Source organism: Dama dama, chromosome 16 (assembly GCF_033118175.1).
Source record: "Dama dama isolate Ldn47 chromosome 16, ASM3311817v1, whole genome shotgun sequence".
Taxonomy (NCBI): domain Eukaryota; kingdom Metazoa; phylum Chordata; class Mammalia; order Artiodactyla; family Cervidae; genus Dama; species Dama dama.
In genome coordinates this window covers 37,117,460-37,140,001 of record NC_083696.1, presented here as the reverse complement: position 1 = coordinate 37,140,001, position 22,542 = coordinate 37,117,460, and the positions used below count along the sequence as shown (strand labels likewise).

At 46.4% G+C, this 22,542-nt stretch overlaps 1 protein-coding gene and 1 non-coding gene across 3 annotated transcripts in view; one reads left to right on the top strand and one right to left on the bottom strand.

The window, feature by feature from the left end:
• Nucleotides 1-22,542, top strand: part of DPYSL2 (dihydropyrimidinase like 2) — a 121,120-nt gene that overhangs the window by 49,272 nt on the left and 49,306 nt on the right. The gene's annotated exons all lie outside the window — the stretch shown is intronic.
• On the bottom strand, nt 11,051-11,169 carry LOC133071473 (5S ribosomal RNA). The gene has a single exon (XR_009696428.1). It is a non-coding gene; the product is annotated as a 5S ribosomal RNA (ribosomal RNA).

The following is a 22,542-nucleotide window of genomic DNA, read 5'->3' as shown; positions in this document are numbered from 1 at the left end:
CTCCGACTTACTTGAAAGACTCCATCCTGCTTTCTTGATTCTGCCTCTTCACTCCTCACTGTTTTTAAAAAAATTTTTTTTTACACTTGATCCATTCTTTGGCGCCTTTCCTGCTTCTTGTCCTTTTCTTTCTTTGGCCATGCTATGTGGCATGTGGGATCTTAGTTCCCTGACCAGGGATTGAACCCATGCCCCCTGCAGTAGAAGCACAGTCTTAATCACTGGACCACCAGGGAAGTCCTCTTGTCTCTTTCTGCCTTCCCTCCCCCACCCACCTTCACTCGTGAGCACATCCCTTCCTACTGATAGCCTCACCTTCCCTTTGGCCTTCTTTCTCAGCAGCGTGAGCATCTTTCCCTGACTTTCTGGTGGGTTCCTTCTGTGGAGGGATGAGGGATGTCTCCAGAGTCCTGCCCCTGGACCGCAGGCCCAGAATACGTAGCAGATGGCTTTATTGTGCATTGGAACAAAGAAGGGGGAAAAAATCTGACTGCCTGACCCACTCAGTCAGGCAGAATGCAAGCATCCTTTAAGGCAGAGTTGCTGGCACAGTTAAAAAGTGGGGAGATTTAATGAGCAAATCTCAAAGAATGAAAGTAAGCAGAGGTGGTGGGGATGTGTTCCCAAGTGGTCACACTCCAAACTCCACTGCTTGTATATCCTTGGAGAAGTATTAACTGCTCCTGCAAGTGCCCACCCATGGTTACTGACCTGTATAGAATTACCACTGCCTGCCCTTCCCTCAAGAGACACGTGGTAATAATACAGATGAGGAAATCAGAATTATTTTTTTTGCTTGCTGATTATGCATTCTGTATTGCTTCAAGTGAGTGAGTGGCTAGAGTGTGCTTCAGAGTGGAGCCTTGCAAAGAGGAATAATAGCTAGCTTAGTGAGACTTCTTTGGTACCTGTGACCTGCTCTTTCAATGAGATTGTAGCTTCTTTAATGAATATTGAGGCCAGCACTAAATACTTTGGACACTTTGAAGAATTTCAAGTGAAAACAGAAATAAGCCATTGAAGGAGCACCATGCTCCCCATAACCCCTCTCTCCCATCTTTCTGCGTTGCTGCACGTCATGTTACTTGATGTGTCTTCACCTGCTACCTGCTGTGCATTTCTCAGGTCACGGGACTTGGAGGCTCCATTTCTGTCTGCAAGGCACAGCCTGCAGTGCAAAATGCAGCCAAATGGTCCCAGTTTGGAAATGGAGGTGACACGTCAGTGGCAGAAAATAATATTATTGCCATGAAACAGAGGCTGTCATTGAGAAAAGTACAATGAGATCTTTGTAAGGGGCCCTCCATGCGGGGCAGAGGGAACGTCCTTTGCCCTTTCCGTCTGGTGATGGGTGGGCAGAGGCTCTAGACACACACCCAGTAGGCGGCATCCAGACCAGCTGAGGGGTCATGGAGGTGGCAAGGGCGCCGTTTGTTGAAAGTGCTGCTGGCGTCCTGGGGGCTCTGTGACCATCAGAGTTCAGACCCCAGAGTCTCTAGGAAGCAGGCAAGAACAGTTATCTCCATTTTATAGAGGGGAAGACCGGGGCCAGAGGGCAGGACATTCACCCCATTCACCAGTGCAGGTCACAGGTATGGGAGGGCACACCTGCAACTGTGACCCCACCCCCTGCCACCTGTGTGACCTCTGCTTTAAGCCTCAGCTGCAGACTGGGGATAGTTGTCGCAGAGATCGACGGTGGAGCCATCAGAACAGGACCCGGCCCTCAGTCAGCACTCAGCTGTGGTGGTTATTATTGTTCCATCTCACATCAGGTACCAGAAACCTCCCATCTCCACGGAGATGCCCTCTGGATCTCTACTCTCTACAGAGCCAGAGGAAAGAGGCTCCAACTGCAGGAGGACCGACCTGACTGTTTGCTGGGAGCGGGGGTTCGCTAAGTGTGGTCAGCAGACTGGGTTCCCTGATGTGACTTGGGGTGCCTCTTAAAACATTCAGTTTCCTGAGCCCTACCCAACCTCTTGACCTGGAGGGTGCTGAGGGGACCTGTGAATCTGTATTTGAATCTGGTGATTGTCACGTGAGCTTGGGGAGCTATTGGAAAGTCGGGCTCTTGGAGGTCCATGCCAGATCTGCAGGCTCTAGATGGCTAAGGATCTTGCCTTAGTCCTCAGGACGTTTGTCCTGTGTTACGGTTTGATCATGGCTCCTCTGCCTCTTTTGTCTTTATAAAAATTATTTGGCTGCTCTGGGTCTTTTTTGCTGCACACAGGCTTCTCATTGTGGTTGCTTCTCTGGTTGCATCTCTTGGGCTCTGGAGCCCAGGCTCAGTAGTTGTGGCACATCGGCTTAGTTGTTCTGCGACATGTAGGATCTTCCTGGACCAGAGATGGAATCTGTGTCCCCTGTATTGGCAAGTGGAGTCCTAACCACTGGACCACCAGGGAAGCCCTGTCTCTTTCGTCTTCATCCCCACCCGCTCTGCCCCTCGCCACCCCCAGCAGTGTCTTACTCCTGAGACACTTGCTCCACTGATGCATGGCTGAATGAGTGAATGAATGAATGATGGGATGAGCTTATTTGCTCATGGGACTTGGTTTCCTGCTTCATCTGCATATTGTGCCAGTGGACCAAGAATCCTGGGGGTGGGGAGGAGGGTCTGGTGTTGACAACATTCACTGGTTGTGTTCATTTCCCCCAAAGCAACTGTCTCTTTAGTACTGCCCTCATTTCTGTTGTCTGCCCCTGGCCACTGTGGCCCAATCAACTGTTGGAATGGTTGGGGGAGAGAAGTTGGAGGGGAAAACCCAGAGCCTGAGCATCAGCCTGAGGTCGTGAAGGGGGATTGCTCCTTCCATCTTTCGGAAGGAAGTGGGGATGCTGGTCCTCTCATGAGGGAGCTTGCTCTCTGAGTGCACAGGGTGGTCCCTGAGCACCACGGAGGACTCAGCAGTCATCTCTGAAGCCCCTTGGCTTATCCAGCTCTTCCTAGAGAGCCGTGCTGGTGGAGGCAGAAGGCCTACATCAAGGTGAAGGGCCTTCCTGGCTCGGAGCATCCCTGGGGCACAGCCACTGCTTGTCATTTCTTCATCCACGTGGCGCTTGGGTTTGCTCCCTGCCTCTGACGGGTCCATGTGTGAACACACACATGCACTGGAATATGAATGCATCTGTAATCCATACTTTGATTATTCCCTTTGCATCATTTCATTTGACTTGGGTTAGAAAGTGCTTACAGGAAAACCCAACCACATCAGACGCAAGTCTCTGAGTCCAGGACCTGAGTTGTCCCCACAACATCTGCCTGTGGGCTGGCAGTTAGAAAGCCACATTATCTGATGGGCTGTGGGCATGGGTTCTTTCTGTCCGCTCCGCCTCACATCCTCCCCAAGCCCCACGTGGGTGAAAGTGTACATTTCACCTATGGACATGAGTGCCTTCTGAAGCCGACACCACAGAATGGGACCAGCTCAGGTGTCGCTGTGCAAATCTTGGCCACGAATGGCTGGAACTGCAAGAACCCATGCACTCCCTGGGATATTTTGGCCTGACCACCTAACACCTGGTGCCAAGCAGAGCAGAGGAAGAGAGTGAAAAAGATGAATCCTTCTGGAATGTAGCCCCCACTTCCTGAAGGGCTAGCACACACATCCATAGATGCTGTTCTCGTGAAGGAGGCCATTCATGAGTTGAGCTCATAGCCCAGTGGGATTTAGAGTCTGTTAGCCCCTTCTGGGAGCTTCCCAGGTGGCTCAGTGGTAAAGAATCTGCCTACCAGTGCAGGAGATGTAGGAGATGCGAGTTTGACCCCTGTGTTGGGACGATCCCCTGGAGGAGGAAATGGCGACCCACTCTAGTATTCTTGCCTGGGAAATCCCATGGACAGAGGAGCCTGGCAGGCTCCGGTCTTTGGGGTCACAAAGAGTTGGACACAGCTGTTTGACTGAACAACAACAATAGTGTATCCAAAATAATTGCACTTTAACATACAAGGATTCCTTGGTGGCTCAGATGGTAAAGAATCTGCCTGCAATGCAGGAGGCCTGGGTTCGATCCCTGAGTCAGGAAGATCCCCTGGAGAAGGGAATGGCAACCCACTACAGTGTTCTTGCCTGGAAAAGCCTGGTGGGCTGCAGTCCATAGGATGACAAGAGTTGGATACAACTGAGCACACACACGTGGAGGCCCTTCGGGAAGCAGAGACAGTTCTGTTTGGGTCCTAGACCCTATTTCATGGACATTGTGGCATTTACCCTAATCTGTTCAGGGTGTGTTGCCTGGCCTCTGGCCCTGAGCACTGGCAGTTACAGCTTTAGGAGTCACCCCAGGCCACAGAAGGGTGACGTCATCTCTTAAGAAGGCATCTCCATCCTACGTGATCAGGTCTAACTCCTGTACACAGAGGGTGGAGAGTCCCATTACTGGTTGCTCCTAGAGCCTATTCTCTGACTTTCCATGGAGCAGGATATCCTGATGGTTGGGTATGTCCTGTTAGTCTTGTTGCCCAGAGTGACAGCTAGAACTAGGGGGTGTGGTTGGGAATATGCCTGTGATCGACTCCAGCAAGACCTTTGATGAGAGGGACAGGCTTCCGACAGTCAGCATCGCATGGGCTCAGGCTTCTGCATGGCTAGATAAGAGCCTGCCTGACACATATGTGTCCAAGGAGACCTTTGTTCCCTGTGCTGGCTGAGTGAGCTGGCAGAGATTTCCGGAGTGCATGGATCTGGCGCTACCCATTACTATATGGCCCGCGGCATCCACGGAAGCTGGCTGCCTGATGAACAGCAGCTTGAGTCTGGACCAAAGCCTTGACCCCCTGGCTCCTTCTTCTCTTGGGACCTTTAGCACTGTTCTCCTCTTCTCATGTGAAATCTGACAGGGGAGCCCCTACGTGGCAAGTGAGACTGATGAAAGAGGGCAGCTGTCACTCACTGCTGGGCCATGGGAGGGCCCGGATCCTCTTCCACTTCTTCCTTCCCCTCTGTCTTGGCAGCTCCTCTGCCTCTGGGAAATCCTAGGGCTTGGGGAAGCACAGCTGGAAACCACCCCACTGCGTTCCATCACTCCCCCCAAACCTGCCTGCGTACCTTCTCTCCAGAGCCTGGCGCTGTGACTGCTCCCTGGACAGCCTCAGTGCTGAGTTGTAGGGGAGAAGTCAGAAGTGATTAGTAAGATGGGACATACCCACTTAGTCACTTAGGAAAACTAACCATGAGGTACGTTTTCAGTGGTTTTCTTGAAGGCACCTCCTGTTCAAGGCAGGAACTAGGACGGAGCAGCTGTTTCATCTCCCTGCCCAGATTGGCCCCGGACTGCTGTGCTTTTCATCAGAGTGGCTTTTCATAATAGGTGAACATTCTGTCCTCCTTTAAACGATTAATCGTACACGGTGTCTTAAAGGGATAAATGACTGTCATAGGCAAGGGTTTAGCAGAAGGGTCTGCCTTTTTCTACCTGCTGTCCATCGCTCTGATCCCTGATCACTCCATTAGGGGCCCTTTCCCTGGCTTTCCCCTTTCTCCTCTTTGAAAGGACTTCCCTGTTTCTTCTCGGGAAATGATTGTTTTCTCTGGGCTTTGAGGGCTCTGCCTCCAACTGGCTGCTGTTGTTGGGTGAAGCCATTTACCCAAATTCCTTGCTTTTAGTCTGTCTGAACTGCCATGGTAATGACCCAGGGGAATGACAGTGAGTAGAAATTAGAGTTCTTTCTGGTTAACCCCTATGGGAGCTAGCGCTCTTTGAATGTGACTAAATGTTCCCCTAATGATAGGGAGGATGCTGCGGGGGTGGGGTCCCTGTGGCTGAGGCTGACTGTTCTCTGAAGGGAAATTCTGCGATGAGCCAGTTGCAAACCTCGGCTGCACACTGGAATCCCCTGGGGAGTTTTTCCCAAGCCCAGAGACCAGAACTTCTGATTTGACTGTGCTAGGTAGGCAGTGGTGGTTTAGTCGCTAACTCATGTCCAACTCTTTGCGACCCCATGGACTGCAGCCCACCAGGCTCCTCCTCCCATGGGATTTTTCCAGATTTTTCCACTGTTGTGGGTTGCCATTTCCTTCTCCAGGGGATCTTCCTGACCCAGGGATTGAACCTGAGTCTCCTGCATTGCAGGTGGGTTCTTTACCGCTGAACCACCAGGAAAGCCCTCTAAGTAGGTAGGTTGGTAGTTTTAAAGCTTCCTGTAGTGGCCAGGCTTAAGAGCCAAATCTAGGTGCCTAGTCCAGCAGTTGGATTTCTATTGAAACTTAGTGAAGGTCTGCCAAGGTTTCCTAAAAGCTAGAGGTGCCTTCTGCCCTCAGTTCTCTGCTGTATCCTGGCCTCTTTGCTATGGGAAGGGGATTCCAGTGGCGTGACCTGGAGTGGGTGGATCCTGTAGCTGGATACCCTTCAGAAACTTAGGAAACGGGATGGGTCTGAGCTCAGGTCACTGAAAAGGGTCTCCTCCTTCAGGTGCTGTCCTCGGTGTCCTGGAAGGTTTTGTTTAGCTGGTACCTAGTAGGGTGCTGGTAGGACTTTGCAGAATCCCATGGACAGAGGATCCTGGCAGTCTGCAGTTCTTAGGATCGCACAGAGTTGGACACAACTGAAGTGACTTAGCACTCATGCACATGACTTGGAGTCAGGGTGGGTGAGAGATGATGGACAGTACAGCGTGGGATGAGAGGGGATGCTGAAGGCAGAGTGGAGCTGGGATATGGACTGCCGGGCCCAGCCCTGTGGACCACCTGCTGTGCTGGTTTCCCCGAGGAAACCCTACTGTCTTTAGGTTGAGTCAATAGTGTTTATGACCTAATCTCCCTCTAATGATAGGTCAGACCTGGAATCCTTCCCTGTGGAGAGCCTGTGAGAGAAAAATCAAAGGGGCCTGGTAATAACATAGAATCAGAGACTTTTAAGGCAAGCATTCATATGGTCTGTCTCAGCTCCTCTCTCTCTTTCTCTCAGCTGGGAGAAACTGGAGCATGTTCCAGAGGGTGGAATTGCAAAGAACAGCGCAGGCAGGGCTGGGAGAGGTCCAGTAATCAGAAGCCCAAAGTTTAATTTTCCCTTTCTAGTACTTTCTGTTTGAGTGTGATCTCATATATTTCTATGGCTTCCCTGGTGGCTCAGGAGGTAAAGAATCTGTGTGCAATGCGGGAGACCTGAGTTCGATCTCTGGGTCAGGAAGATCCCCTGCAGAAAGGAATAGCTACCCATTCCAGTATTCTTGCCTGGAGAATTCCATGGACAGAGGAGCCTGGTGGGCTACAGTCGATGGGTCAGGAAGAGTCAGACATGACTGAGCGACTTTCACTCGTTCAGTATATTTCTAGATGGCAATTTCCATGTCTGTAAGATGGAGATAATAAATTCCTGTTACTTAGGGTTATATGCAAGGTAAGTGAGACTGTGCTGTACATGATTATTGTGACACTTTTGGCGCTTATGTGAATCAGTGGATCAATGTTCAATGGATCTGTCCACCTATCTAATCTATGATTTAGCCAGCATCTCTATTCTTTATCTAAATATCGATACCAATTAGGGCTTCCCAGGTGCTTCAGTGGTAAAAAATCTGCCTGCCAATGCAGGAGATATGGGTTTGGTCCCTGGGTTGGAAAGATCCCCTGGAGAAGGAAATGGCAACCCACGCTAGTATTCTTGCCTGGAGAATCCCTTGGACAGAGGAGCCTGGTGGGCTACAGCCCATTGGATTGCAAAGAGCTGGACATAACCCAGAGACAGATGGCATGGCATCTAAGCTGTCATCATCTGTCATTTTTCTTATATATCTAGTTCATATTTCTAGCTGTTTCTTACCTATGTAAATCAACATCATCTGTTTAATCCATCTATCTAATCTGATATCTCAACATCAAAAACAAGATCATGACATCCCGTCCCATCACATGTCAAATAGATGGGGAAAAAGTGGAAATGGGGGTAGATTTTGTCTTCTTGGGCTCCCAAATCACTACAGAGGGTGACTGCAACCATGAAATTCAAAGACGTTTACTCCTTAAGAGAAAAGCTATGACAAAACTAGACAAAATTTTAAAAAGCAGAGACGTTACTTTGCCAACAAAGCTCCATAAACTCAAAGCTATGGTTTTTCTAGTAGTCATGTATGGATGTGAGAGTTGGACCATAAAGAAAGCTGAGCGCCAAAGAATTGATGCTTTGAACTGTGGTGCTGGAGAAGACTCTTGAGAGTCCCTTGGACAGCAAGGATATCAAATCAGTCAATCCTAAAGGAAGTCAATCCTGAATATTCATTGGAAGGACTGAAGCTGAAGCTCCAATACTTTGGCCACCTGATGTGAAGAGCTGACTCAATGGAAAAGACCCCGATGCTGGGAAAGATTGAGAGCAGGAGGAGAAGGGGATGACATGGGGCAGGATGAGATGGTTGGATGGCATCACTGTTTCAAAGGACATGAGTTTGAGCAAACTCTGGGAGATAATGAAGGACAGGGAAGCCTGGTGTGCTGCAGTCCATGTGGTCACAAAGAGTCAGACATGACTGTTGAACAACAGTCTCTCCTACTGTTCATCTCTCTTGATCCATGGATGCAGTCATGTACCGGCTGATTCCAGATGGGTTATCTCCCTTTCCTGCCGCTTGGGGAGATCAGAAAGAAATTCAAGCTTAATCTTCACCCCATGTTAATGGAATTCATGTTTCCAACCCAGCAGGAGAAACCATCATCTATAAAAAGCCCTTTAAAATGACTTCTTATACAAAAAATTTTTTTTCACTCTTTTTTTTTGCCCTCTGAATAATCGCTGAAAGAATTTGGGGCTTAATTTTCTTTGACAATTCATTTGACCCCACAGATGCAAAGCAATGTCATCAACAAGCAGCTCATCTAGTGAATAATTCTTGCTAGATTTGACTTTTTAGCCAAAAAAGGAATTCAAATGGGGCCAATTTTATAATGGGTTGTTATCATGCTGTTGAGCGCCTGGACCCCTCGTTTTTAGTGGTGGATTCATGCAAGGAGGTCTGCATTCCCTTGCACAAGCATCACCCTTCCCACAGCCTCGAGGCTTGCTGCGCTTCCAGTGCCTGGCCTTGGGTCAGTCCTCTGGCAGTGCTGGTGACAAATTCTTCTCTAGGGGCTGTTTTGGCAAAGGAGCTTTTAGCCTTAGAGGGCCTCACACTCAGAGACGCGTGGCATAAGAGTCCTATGGGACTCAGAGCTTGCTCCTCTCTGGCAGACTGGCCAGGGACCCGTTCCTCTCTTGTGGGATCAAATGAAGGGACTGTGTCAGACCCCTCAGAGGTGACAGCGTTGGGCCCTGACGGTTGGTGCCTGGTATTTTTTTTTTAATGTATTAAAATGTATTTAAGAAACACAAAATGTGTTTTGTTTTTTTTTTAATGTATTTTATTGAAATATGCTCGATTTAGAAATCTGTTAGTTTCAGGTGTATAGCACAGTGACTCAGCTACACACATACACATGTTCTTTTTCAGATTCTTTCCCTTCTGGGCCACTATAAAATACCGAGCATCATTCCTTGTGCTGTACAGTGGGTCCTTGTTGGTTTATCTGTTTTATAACGTGCTTTTGTGCTCAGTCGCTTCAGGTGTGCCCGACTGTAGCCCGCCAGGCTCCTCTGTCCATGGGATTTCCCAGGCAGGAATACTGGAGTGGGTTGCCATTTCCTTCTATAGGGAATCTTCCCAACCCAGGGATCGAACCCTTGACTCCTGCGTCTAATGCATTGGCAGGCAAATTCTTTACCCACTGAGCCACTGGGAAAGCCCTGTTTTTATATATCTCAGTGTGTATATATTAGCCAAACCTCCTAATTTATCCCTCCCCACACGTTCCTCTTTGGTAACCATGAATTGGTTTTCCATGTCTGTGGATCTATTTCAGTTTTAGAAATTAGTTCGTTTGTATCTTTTTTAAAAAAAGATTCCACATATAAGTGAAATCATGTGATATTTGTCTTTCTCTGTCTGGCTTACTTCACTTAGGATAGTAATCTCTAAGTCCATCCATGTTGTCCATCCAGGCAGACAATGTCTTTTTTTCTATATTCACTTCTGCTTCTTTCATTCAGCTGGGAATCTTTATTATTGTCGTTTATTTATTTTTCGCTTTGGCTCATTAGCTCCACAAATCATGGAGGTAGGAAAAAATGGCAGAACAGATCTCTAGTTAAAGCAAAAAGAGAGTGTAGTTAGAAAACTATGTCCTGAGGGATTGGCAGATAATTTGGGGGTCGCTCTGAGCCCCCGGTTCCCTCACGGCTTCCCTGGTGGCTCGGTCAGTAAAGAATATGCCTGCAGTGCAGGAGACCCAGATTTGATCCCTTGGTCAGGAAGATCCCCTGGAGAAGGGAATGGCAACCCACTCCAGTATTCTTGCCTGGAAAATCCCATGGACAGAGGTGCCTGGCGGGCTATGGTCCATGGGGTTGCAAACAGTAGGACATGACTGAGCAACTTCCACTTCACTTCACTTCACTGAGCCCTGTGGAAGGGGGGGTGGACTTTGTATTTTGGAGACAGTGTAGTTTTTGCTTCAGAGTTAAATGCAAGCCCCACAGAGTATCCGAACAACAGGCTCAGAACTGGTGGTTTGTTTTAGCGTCTTTTAACATAATTAGATGGGGGCTTCAGCCCTGTGTGTAGAATGGGCATTTAAGTTATTGTCCAAACTGGATGCGCTTTTGAGAGTGAAAAGGCTGCTACTAGTTGTTATGCCTGGTGAGCTGCAGTCCACGAGGTCACGGAGTCAAACGTGACTGAGCGACAGAATTGCAATTGTTACATCAGGACAACAGCGTAAAGCTGGCTGCCCAGGTACACCCCAGTATGCGTAACTCTTCCTCCAAGGGGCTTGCATGGAGTTCTCTTGTCCTCTGAATGCTTCTGAAGGGGAATGACCCAGTGGCTGCTCTCTGGACCCATGCACCAACCTGCAAGGAATCGTAGCAGGGAGCTGCATGGTTCCATCCTTTGCACAAGATACAGTAGAAGAAGGTAAGATGATTTAGAAGGAAGAGAAAACAGATACAGTTTATTGGAGTCTGTGCGCCAGTGCAAACCCTGTACACTGCATTTCTTTTCTTTCTTTCTTCCTTTCAAAGCCTACAGCACCCGGTATTCCCAGGCAGTCTCCCATCCAAGTACTAACCAGGCCCGACCCTGCTTAGCTTCTGAGATCAGATGAGATCGGGCGTGTTCAGGGTGGTATGGCCGTAGACTGTACACAGCATTTCTAATCCTTACGTCGACCCTGAAGATAGCTGGGCTTGTCTTCATGCTGTGGGGCTTCCCAGGTGGCTCAGTGGTAAGGATTTCAAATGCCAGTGCAGGACATGCAGGAGACACAGGTTCGATCCCTGGGTCGGGAAGATCCTCTGGAAGAGGAAATGGCAACCCACTCCAGTATTCCTGCCTGGGAAATCCCGTGGACAAAGGAGCCTGGTGGGCTATAGCCCCTGGGGTCACAAAGAGTCGGACACGACTGAGCGTGCACATACTCATCCTCAGGCTGTAAATGAGTAATGGGAAGTCCAGAGAAGCCAGGTGACTTGCCTAAAACCATGAAGCTTGCACGTGTTAGGGCTGGGCTCTTGGCACTCTTGGACCACAGAATAAAGAGCACTGCTTGCTTTTGAACAGTCAAAGAGCGTGCTCACGGGAATTCTCTGGCGGTTCAGTGGTTAGTGCGTGTCACTTCAGTCGTGTCTGACTCTTTTGTGACCCCATGGACTGTAGCCTGCCAGCCAGGCTCCTCTGTCCATGGGATTCTCCAGGCAAGAATACTGGAGTGGGTTGCCATGCCCTCTTCCAGGGGATCTTCCCAACTCAGGGATTGAACCCGCATCTGTTATGTCTCCCGCCTTGGCAGGTGGGTTCTTTACAACTAGCACCACGTGGGAAGCTCCCAGTGGTTAGTTCTCTGCGCTTTCACTGTGGAGGGTGTGGGTTCAATCCCTGGCCAGTAAACTAAGATCCTGCAAGCTACACTGCATGGCCAAGCCAACAAATGAAAACAAACCAAAAATCCAGCCCCTCCCCAAAATAAAGAGTGTGCTCACCAATGCTGCTCTGTGCCCAGCATCCGGATGCTTCACAGACATCCTGGATACAGTGCCCACCTGCAGTTTGTGATGGGGCATTGGGCTGCCCGGTCCCCAAGACACAGAAAGATCCTTCAACCCAGCTTGTATGTAGAAGTCATTTTTCTGTGATATGAAGGGAGAACTAGTGATCAGCTAGTGATTGTCTGTCACTGAGCGGGAGGCTGCATCCAGCAGGGGAAGATGCTCACCTAGATGGTGGTGTGCCGAGCATCTCTGATCTCCCAACAGAAGCACATGATGGATGCCTTAGCTGTCCCCCTGCATCCCAGGAGGGATTTGGAGAGCAACCAGGAGGAATGACTCATGCCGTGCATTCATCAACTGAACTTAATCCCTCTTCTGGAGCCCAGGAGCCCTTCTCTCTGCACAGCCAGATGGCGGCACGCAAGCCGCTTCAAAGGTCTCCTGGCCCTTGCCTGGGCCCCATCTCTCCCCATTTCTCTGAATCACTTTGGCTCGGCCCCCACTTGCAAGGGTCATAACGCTCAGCCCTTCACAAGCCTGGCTGGGGAACACCCCGGGCACATGGCATTTTTCGAGGAGGAGCAGGAACAGGGAAGATCAAACAGTTTATCAGACTTGGGGTTGCAGCTCTCTGCATTGTTTTTTCCCTTCTGGAGATCCTCTAAGGAGAAGCATGAGGTCTAACGGAAAGAATTTGAGGCCTCAACTTCTTGATGACACATCTTCACAGAGCCAGGAATCAAGAGACCTTAATTCGGGTCTTGACCCTCTGCTCATTAGCTCAGGCAAGTTACCCCACGTTTCTGTCTTGGTTTTGTCAGTTGTCAAAAGGGCCAGGATCAGCCTGTCTTGCCTAATAGGGTTGCTGTAAGGATTTTGTGAGACAGTGGGTGTGACACAGCTTGGGCAGGTTCTGTAGGAGGGGAGTAGGCCCTGTAGTCCAGTTTTTAAAAATTTTATTTTATTTTGTCTGCGCCAGATCTTACTTGATGCCTGTGGGATCTTTAATTACAGTGTGCATGATCTCGTTTCCTGACTCGGGATCGAACCCGTGCCCTCTGCATTGAGGACTCAGAGTCTTAACCATTGGACCACCAATGAAGTCCCTGCAGCCCAGTTTTGATCCTGACAGTCAAAACTTTTTTTATTTTAAGAACATTTATGTGGCTCCACTGGGTCTTTGTTGTAACATGCAGGATCTTTGTTGATGCATGTAAGATCTAGTATCCTGACCAGGGATCGATGCATGTAAGATCTAGTATCCTGACCAGGGATCAAAGCTAGGCCCCCTGTAATGGAAGCCCAGTCTTAGTCACTGGGCCACCAGGAAAGCCCAGTCAAAACCCTCTATCATGACACCTGGATCCTGAGAGGTTTGAAGGGCTAACTTTGCTTCCTGGTAGCAGTTGGCTTTAGCAGTCATTTCTCATTTCATTATACACCTCTCCTCTTATTCTTCTTTCACTGAGACTCAATTAAAATGGGCAGTGTGGCTCTGACATGACATCTCCTTGGGCGTTACAGAGGTACCTCTTTACTGTCACCCAAATTTCTTTCCTGGCTGAAAGCATTCAGCTCTGTTTATTGGCGAGTTCTGTCACTCCCTCCCCAAGAAAACATACTTTCCATCTTAGTTTGGTAAAGGAAGATTTTCTTTGCTGAATTTTATATCCTGCTTAGTGGGGTATTCAGAATGTCTGATCATTTTCTCTCTTTTTAAAAGATTTTAAAAACTGAATTAATTTTTGACTGTGCTGGGTCTTTTTTGTACTCGTTTTCCCTAGTTGGGCTGAGTGGGGGCTGCTCTAGTTTTGGTGCCTGGGCTTCTCACTGTGGCAGCTTCTCTTGTTGCCGAGAACAGGCTCTGTTGTGGCGCGCAGGCGTGTGGTATATTCCTTGGGACCTGTGTCCCTGCGTCAGCAGGCGGATCCTTAACCACCGGACCACTAGGGAAATCCTAAAGTTTTTTTTTTTTTTTTAACATGGAGAATTTTTAAGGTTTTTATTGAATTTGTTACAATATTGCTTCTGTTGTTTCATATTTTGATTTTTTTTTTTGGCCGCAAGGCATGTGGCATCTTATTAGCTCCCCAACCAGGGATTGAACCTGAACCCTCTGCATTAAAAGGCGAAGTCTTAACCACTGGGCCACTAGGGATGTCCCATGTTCTCTTTTTATAGTTTAGAAAAAGGTGCTTTTAATTGATGGTTGGCTCAAAGGGCAGGTAAAGCCTCAACATCAAAATCTCTGTTGCTGGGGGATGGACACCTGACCCCAGGCTCTAGGTGTGGGCTGTGTCTGGGACGTAGAGGTGATTTGTTGCAGTCGCCTCATTTTGCAGCTGGAACACTGAGGCCCAGGGCTTTCTCCAGGTCTGTGCCCTTTCTCCATAGGGCACACTTATGTCTGTAGCTGGTGCAGCTTCTGTGCATTTTAGCCCCCTACCGACAGTGAGTGCTGGTAATGGCCAGAGAAGCTTTCCCATTGCACAGACATGCATCTCTAATAGTAAGCTCACTTTCCAGAGGATAACTGAAAATGGTCTTGCTGTCCCACTTTGAAATGTGAGTTTTCATTAAATGACAAGGCCTCTTAATGAAAGACAAACTGGAAAAGTTGATCAATAAAAGGCAATAGGTTCTGCTACATCAGGAGATGGAAGGCTGTTGTTCATTCTGGATCCTTTGGCTTGTGCGGACGGGCTTTTGTTCTGATAGAGTCAGGGGATCCAAAAGTCACATGCTGTGAGACATTTCTGCCTCTCTGACGGAAATCCTCTCTTTGTGCTGTCTCCTTGCCAGTTGAAGATGTCCTCTAGCAACTGATAGCTTTTCCATCCATGATTCTGCCAGAAAATGTTATTTTCCTGATTACCTTTCCTCCTCTTGGATTGGTTTGGCCCTGTCTTTTCCTCATTCTCTTTGTCTTTAAGGCAATTTGCAAAAAGACAGTCTATTCTTATTGTTTCTTCTTAGGAATTGCATCAAGAGGAGATGCTCAGTAAGTGGAGTCTCATCAGTTTAGGCTTCATTCATTTATTCTGTCATTATTTATGTGTGAATAAATGTATTGGCTTACACACACTATATTGGCTCTTTAAAAATAAAAAATATATATAATTTATTTACCATAAAATTCACTCTTTTAAAGTGCACACATTTTTTTTTAGGGTATTCACAGGATTGTGCAAACATCACTCCTCTCTAATTCAGAACGTTCCTTGTGTTGTTCATTAGTCACTCAGTCGTGTCTGACTCTTTACGACCCCATGGACTGCAGCCCACCAGGCTCCTCTGTCCATGGGATTTCCCAGGCAAGAATACTGGAGCGGGTTGCCATTTCCTTCTCCAGAGGATCTCCTTGACCCAGGGATTGAACCAGAGTCTCCTACGTTGCAAGCAGATTCTTTACTACTGAGCCACCAGGGAAGCCCTTAGAACATTCTTACTATTCCCCAAAGAAGCTCCATATTAATTAGCAGTTACTTGTAATTTTCTAGACCATGGCAAAAACGAAAACAGAAAGTTCTCTGCTGATTTGCCTGCTCTGGACATTTCATAGAAATGGAATCACACAATGTGTGGTGTTTTCTGTCTGCCTTCTTTCCCTTAGTATGATGTCTTCAAGATGCACATTGTTGAATGTATTAGTACCTTACTCCTTCTTATGGACAAAAAATATGTCATAGAATATACTATATGTTGCTTATCCATTGATCAGTTGATGGATTTAAGGCTGTTTCCACTTTTTGGCTTTTCTGAATGAATATTATCACTTGTAGGCAAGTTTTCATGTGGACATACATTTTCCTTTCCCTTGGGTATCTTTGCAGGAGCAGAATTGCTGGCTCACATGGTAATTCGGTCTTTAACTTTTTGAGGAACTTTCAAACTGTTTTCCCAAAGTGAAATTTTACATTTTGACCAACAGCATCCAAGGGCCCCAATTTCTCCATACCTTCACCAACACCTATTGCTTTCTTTTTAGGATTACAGCCATCCCTAGGGGTGTGAGGTGGTATTTCATTGTGGTTTTGACTCTAGGCTTTATTGTAAAGCCAGTCCACTTGTTCATGGACCTTTAGTCACACTTTTCTTGACCCACGATGTGAGAACTTGGTTTTGAGTATGTTTTCCTCACTCTGCATGGGGACATCGGATATGAAAAGTATAAAGATGTTCCTAGAGATGAGAACGAATAGTTGAAATTAGGGATGTCCCAGATAAACAGGCTTCCCTGATGGCTCAGCGGGAGATGCGGATTGGGTCCCTGGGTCGGGAAGATCTCCTGGAGGAGGCCATGGCAACCCACTCCAGTATTTTTGCCTGGATAATCTCATGTACTGAGGATCCTGGTGGACTACAGTTCATGAAGTCGCAAAGAGTCAAACATGACTGAGCAACTAAGCATGCATACATGCAGAAAAACAGGGCTTTCTGTCCTCACCCCTGACAGTCCCAGAAATCCTCACTCTGGGGTTCACTGTCCCTGGCTGGCTGGACTGGCCACTTCCTTCCCTTTCAGACCTCTCTCTGCCTCTCCAGATGCACTGCTATGTCACCATGGGTCCCAGAGTGAGTCCTGTTTTTCTGTCTTTTATGAGTACCCTTTATTCTGCTTGGATTTCCTTGGTAGCTCAGTCGGTAAAGAATCTGACTGCAGTACAGGAGACCCGGGTTCGATCACTGGATCGGGAAAGATCCGCTGGAGAAGGAAATGGCAAACCACTCCAGCATCCTTGCCTGGAAAATCCCTTGGACAGAGGAGCTTGGTGGGCTGCAGTCCCTGGGTTGCCGAGTCAGACATGACTGAATGATTTCACTGTGTTTATTCTGCTTTATGGTGGGGTGGGCAGGTAAGAGGTCTTGTGCCGGGGAGGTAACTTGGCCGAGGCCTTGTAGCCTCTTTGCTCCAGTGTTCTCTCTGACACCTTCTGTAGACTGCCAGGCCAGGGCAGTCTCTGCCGAGGACCAGAGATCTCCCAGGCTAGTCTATGCCTGTCTCAGATGGACATCTCTGCTTTCCATAGGCCAGCATAATAAAACTAATCACATCCTGCATCTGTTGCTCACAGTCTTTACTCAGGGTTGCTTTCTGCCTCTGTAAGATCAATTGTTGTTCAGTCGCTCAGTCATGTCTGACTCTTTGCAACCCCATGGACTGCAGCATGCCAGACTTCCCTGTCCTTCACTATCTCCTGGAGTTTGCTCAAACTTATGTCCATTGAGTTAGCGATGACATCCAACTATCTCATCCTCTATTGTCCCCTTCTCCTGCCTTCTGTCTTTCCCAGCATCAGGGTCTTTTCTAAAGAGTCAGCTCTTCACATCAGGTGGCCAAATTATTGGAGCTTCAGCTTCAGCATCAGTCCTTCCAATGAATATTCAGGATTGATTTCCTTTAGGATTGACTGGTTTGATCAAGAAGGTGGGAAATAACCCCCACTTCTGAGGAAATTGCAGAATAGAGAGGTTAACTGACTTGCCCAAATCCACCCAACTAACATGAGGCTGCAGACAACTCAGACCCTGGTCATCTGAATCTCTGGTCGGCGCCTGTCCTGCTTGGCATGTTGCTGTGGTCATCAGGTGTGATGCATGGTTTCAGTGCATGCTCTGGATCTCAGAGGACTCTGTTGTTGCTTTCCGGATGCTTCTGATGTCATAGTGATGAACACCTCATAAAACTGTGAACTGAGAACGGTGCTGGGTGGCTGGGGCTGCATTGATGTGGGTAGAGGGAGAGATAACAACCTGGGAGGATGTGGTCCTTCCCAGTGCCGTTTCAGTATTAGTCTCTGTAATCTCTGTGGTTTCCTCCACTGTGAAACCCTGTTCATTCATCCATCAAGTCATTCACACATTCGTGGTCTTTATTAGGCCACTTGGTAGGTTCTGGTCTAGCCATTAGGATCACAGATATGGGCTCTATTCTGTTCTATTGCTGCCTACTGGGGAGACCCACAAAGAAAGGATTACAATAAAATGTGATCATTTTAATTTTTAAAATAAAAGAAAAATTTTTTTTGGCTGTACTGTATGGCTTGTGGGATCTTAATTCCCTAACTAGGGATCGAACCCGTGACCTCAGCAATGAAAGCGTGGAGTCTTAACCACTGGACTTCTGGGGAATTCCCAAAATGTGATCATTTTTAGATGAAGGGTCAGGGGCAACAGAGAAGAAGAAATATTTAAAATGGGCCAGAGATGGTTATGGAAAAGCTTCCCCAAATAGGTCCAAGACTTGGATGAAGGCGCTGAAGGCTGGCCAGGATTCTGTCCTGGAGTCTGATTGTGGAGTGGGCATTAGGAGGAGGTGTCCAATTGAAAGAGAGGCATGGGTGAGTGGATTGAGGCCTGTGGAGTTAAGTAAATAAGAGTGTGGAATGCTTTAGAATTTACAAGGAGATCAGTTTTGCTGGGTATATATATATATTACCCTGATGATTATGGGGCCAGAATGCCAGTTATTATCACTGTTATTTAACATTATCCTGGAAGTCTTAGTCAATGTAATATGACAGGAAAAATAAGAAGTAACACTGTTGGAAAGCAAAAACCAAATGATTGATATTTGTTAGGTGGTTTACCTTAAATACTCAAAGGAATTAACTGAAGAAAATAATTGGCTCTAAGAAGAAAGCTTATTAAGATGACTGAGTGTAGAAATATATTATTAAAAATTAATAGCTTTGCCATATGTCAGAAAGAACCAGTTGGAAAATATAATTTAAAAATCCCATTCACAATAGCAGCACAAAATATAAAGTAACCAAGAATTACGAGAATACATTTGTATGTTTTGGACCCAAGAAAAGACTTTAATCAATTAAAAAAGTGCTATGTTAATGAATAAAAAGACCTAATACTCTGAAGAAACAGATTATTTAGAGATTAATTATAAATTCAGTGTGATTCCAACCAAAACTTTAAAAAGTGTTGTTTTTTTTCTTTTTTTGGACACCTGACTGAATCTGAAGTTCTGGTGGAAGAATCAATAGGTAATAAGAACTAAGAGAAATTTGTAAGAAGCATAATGAAGAAAAGGATGAGACCTCTAGATATTTTAAAAATATAATAATTTAGGTGGCATGGTCCTAGCTCCAGAAGAGACACATACATCAGTAGGAAAAAATAGAAAATCCGTAAGTGCCAACTGTATTTAAGTATTTGGTGTATGAAAAAAATAACATTTCTAACTCATAGTGGAATGATAATGTAGTTACAGTATTATGCTGAGATAGTTAACTATTTGAAAAACAAGGAAAAGTAAACTCCTTACCTCAAATCATATGCCAAAATACCTTCCAAATGGGTTAATGTTAAATTTCAACAACAAAGTCAAAAGAGAAGCAGAAAAAAAATATAATCAAAGGGTCATAGAAGGTATTTCATCAAAGGTAGAAATCAGAAAAGATGGTGACACTGGACTACACAGAAATTAAAACCCCCATCACAGTAAAATAATTAAAAGAAAAAAAAGCACTAGGAAATTTTATTTGCAATATACGACATAGAGCTGATAATATTTAAAATATGAAATCATAACATTTTAATGAAAGAGGCTTTAATAGTGAATGTAAAGGGTATGAACAAGGTATTCACAAAAGAAAAATAAGTCTCCTATTAAACTTAAGCAGAAATATTCATCTGGATGAGTAATGAAAGAAATACAAGTTAACTTAGCAATGAGCTAAGTTTTGTCTACCAAATTTTCAGATGTTTAACCCAATGTTTCCGTGAAATGGGCCTCATAGACTGCTGATGGGTGTTTACATTGGGATGACCTTTGTGGGGGGGCAGTAAGACACTAGTTAACAGGAACTTTAAAATTGTAGTAGCATTGACACATATACACTACCATGCATAAAGTAAATAGCCAGTGAGAAGCTGCTATATAGCACTGGAACTCAGCTTGGTGATCTGTGACGACCTAGATGTGGGGACGGGGGTGGGTAGGAAAGAGGCTCAGGAGGGAGGGGATATTTGTACATACGTAGCTGATTCACATTCTTATAAAGCAGTTATGCTCAATTAAAAAATAAATTTAAAAAATAAAAAGTTTATGAAGAAAAAATATTCGTACCCCTTGATCCAGGATAATCTATGTGCAAACATTTAGTGGTAAGGATGTTCACTGCAATTGTGAGAAAAAATTAGAAACAACCTAAGTGACCAAAATAAGTGATTGATTAAGTAAATTATGGCCACTTCTAGAACAAAATGTTATGGAGTCATTAAAAAAACATTGTGGAAAATATTTATTAATATGAGTATGTTCACAGTGTATTGATGGAAAAAAGCAGGGCTTGATCACGTGTCCAATTTGATTTTACCTTTTTTTAGAGAAAAGCTTTATTGAAGTGTAATTTAAACTATAAAATTATACCATTTTCATAAAGGATATATATGTATGTATAGTGGGTAGGAAAAAAGATTGCATAGGCATACATCAGCATATTAATAGTGATTTTCTTTGAATGATGGAATAATTAAAATTTTTCCTTCAATTTTTTGGCGTGTAAGTGCTTTCACACTTAAAGGAATTTTATAAAAAGCAAATTCCCTTGAAGTTATCATTTTCATCTGGGTTGCTATCTCTTACCCTTGTCATTCCTGGGAAGAAAGAAAATATAATGTGAGGCAGTGCTTAAACTTATGTATAGTCGCGCTGGGGTGTTTGTGTAGAGCCTAAACTCTCCACCATCCACACAGTTATAAAGCGTCATGGAAGCTCCCTGAGCAGCTGGGTCCCTTATCCGGCTTAGATCTTGTTGTCCAGATATACTGGCTGCTAGTCAGAGTCTTCTTAATCAACAATAAGAAAAAAGACCCATTGAACTGCCAGCCCTCAGCCCGAGATGGGCAGCACATCATGGTACAAGGGCCGTGGTTCAGACTGCAGAGATGTTATGCTATGTTTTTGAATCCAGTCCAGATTCCTAGGAGGAAAACACCCGTCAATTATGCTGGCTCTAGATAGATCCCAGTCAACACATGACATCACCAACTCTTCCTTCCCTGGCCGCCTTTATTTGGAGGGGATGCAAGGAGAATTGTGCAACGTTGGAACAAACAGTGGAGCACGGATCCCCTGTGCTTTTGTTTCTGGGTTGAACTCCAGCCTGGTGGCCACTGTTCTCTTTATTATACACAGCGAGTCTGTCACAGTGGCTTTGCACAAGTGTGTTCATCGCTCAGTCGTGTCTGACTCTCTGCGACCCCATGGCCTGTAGCTCACCAGGCTCCTCTGTCCATGGGATTCTCCGGGCAGGAATACTGGAGTGGGTGGCCATGCCCTTCTTTGTACAAGCTTTGTGCAAGGGAGGAATCGTTCGGTTGCTAATTAGAGCCCCATGTTTACGACAGTTCTTGTTTGAATGAGGTGCTCTCGTCCTTATTATGTTATCTGGTGGGTGTCCACATGTGCCGTCCTGAATTACAGTAGGTGTGACCTCACTCTTACTCTGGTCTGTATTTTCAGAGAAAGATGACTGTCACTAGATCCTAGGGTGTGTTTGATTATCTCCTTTGATAGGAGTGTAAATGTGACCTTGTTTGATGAAGCGGCTTGCTATCCTTTCCTGTTATTGGCAGTGACCTTGGGCCGGAGCGTTTCGATATGGCTCTTCACATTACGTATGTCAGTCTGTGTGTTTCATTAGGAAGCTGTAAGTCCTTGAGTTTCTGGTCAGGTTCCCTTCCCCACAAGGATCCAGCAGGAAGGAAAACAGACAGATGCAGTCTTTGCACGTGAGAGCCTTGTGGTGTGACTTTTATTTTTTCGTGATGTTCTGCACAGCCCTGTAATCTCTTATTTTTGGCAGGCCGGCCCCGAATCTGAGGTCGCGTAGTCCCAGGCAACCAAAGGCTGAGACAAACAGAGGAAGTGTCATTACTCACATGTTTCCCCCGCCACCTCATCTTGGCCCGACACGGCCAGTGGCCACCCCCTCTTTGAGGTGGAGCTCCTCAGAGCTGAGTCTGACCCAGCCCCACACAGGGTCCTTTTCAATGGTCTCCCCCCCAGCCCCTGGGGTCCCCATCCCTCATTAGTTTCCTGCATGCCTTTCATCATTTGTTTGTAGTCTGGAGTTTATTTATGGCAGACTTTGTGGTGAAAACTGGGAAGTCTCTTTGCAGGGCAAGAATAGAGAACGCAGATGTAGAGAACAGACTTCTGGACCCAGCAGGGGATGGAGAGGGTGGGAAGAATTGAGAGAGAAGCACTGAAGTATATACACTACTATATGGAAAATAGCGAGCCAGTGGGAAGCTGCTGTGTAACGCAGGGAGCTCAGCCCGGTGCTCTGCGATGACCTAGAGGGGTCGGGGGTGGTGGTGGGAGGTGGGTTCAAGAGGAAGTGGACACGTGTGTACTTAATGGCTGATTCACTTTGATGTATGGCAGAAACCAACACAACACTGTAAAGCAATTATCCTCCAATTAAAAGTAAAAGAAAAACAACTGGGAAGTCTCTTCCATTTTCTTAAAGCAGCCTGGAGGCCACAGGAGGTAGAGTA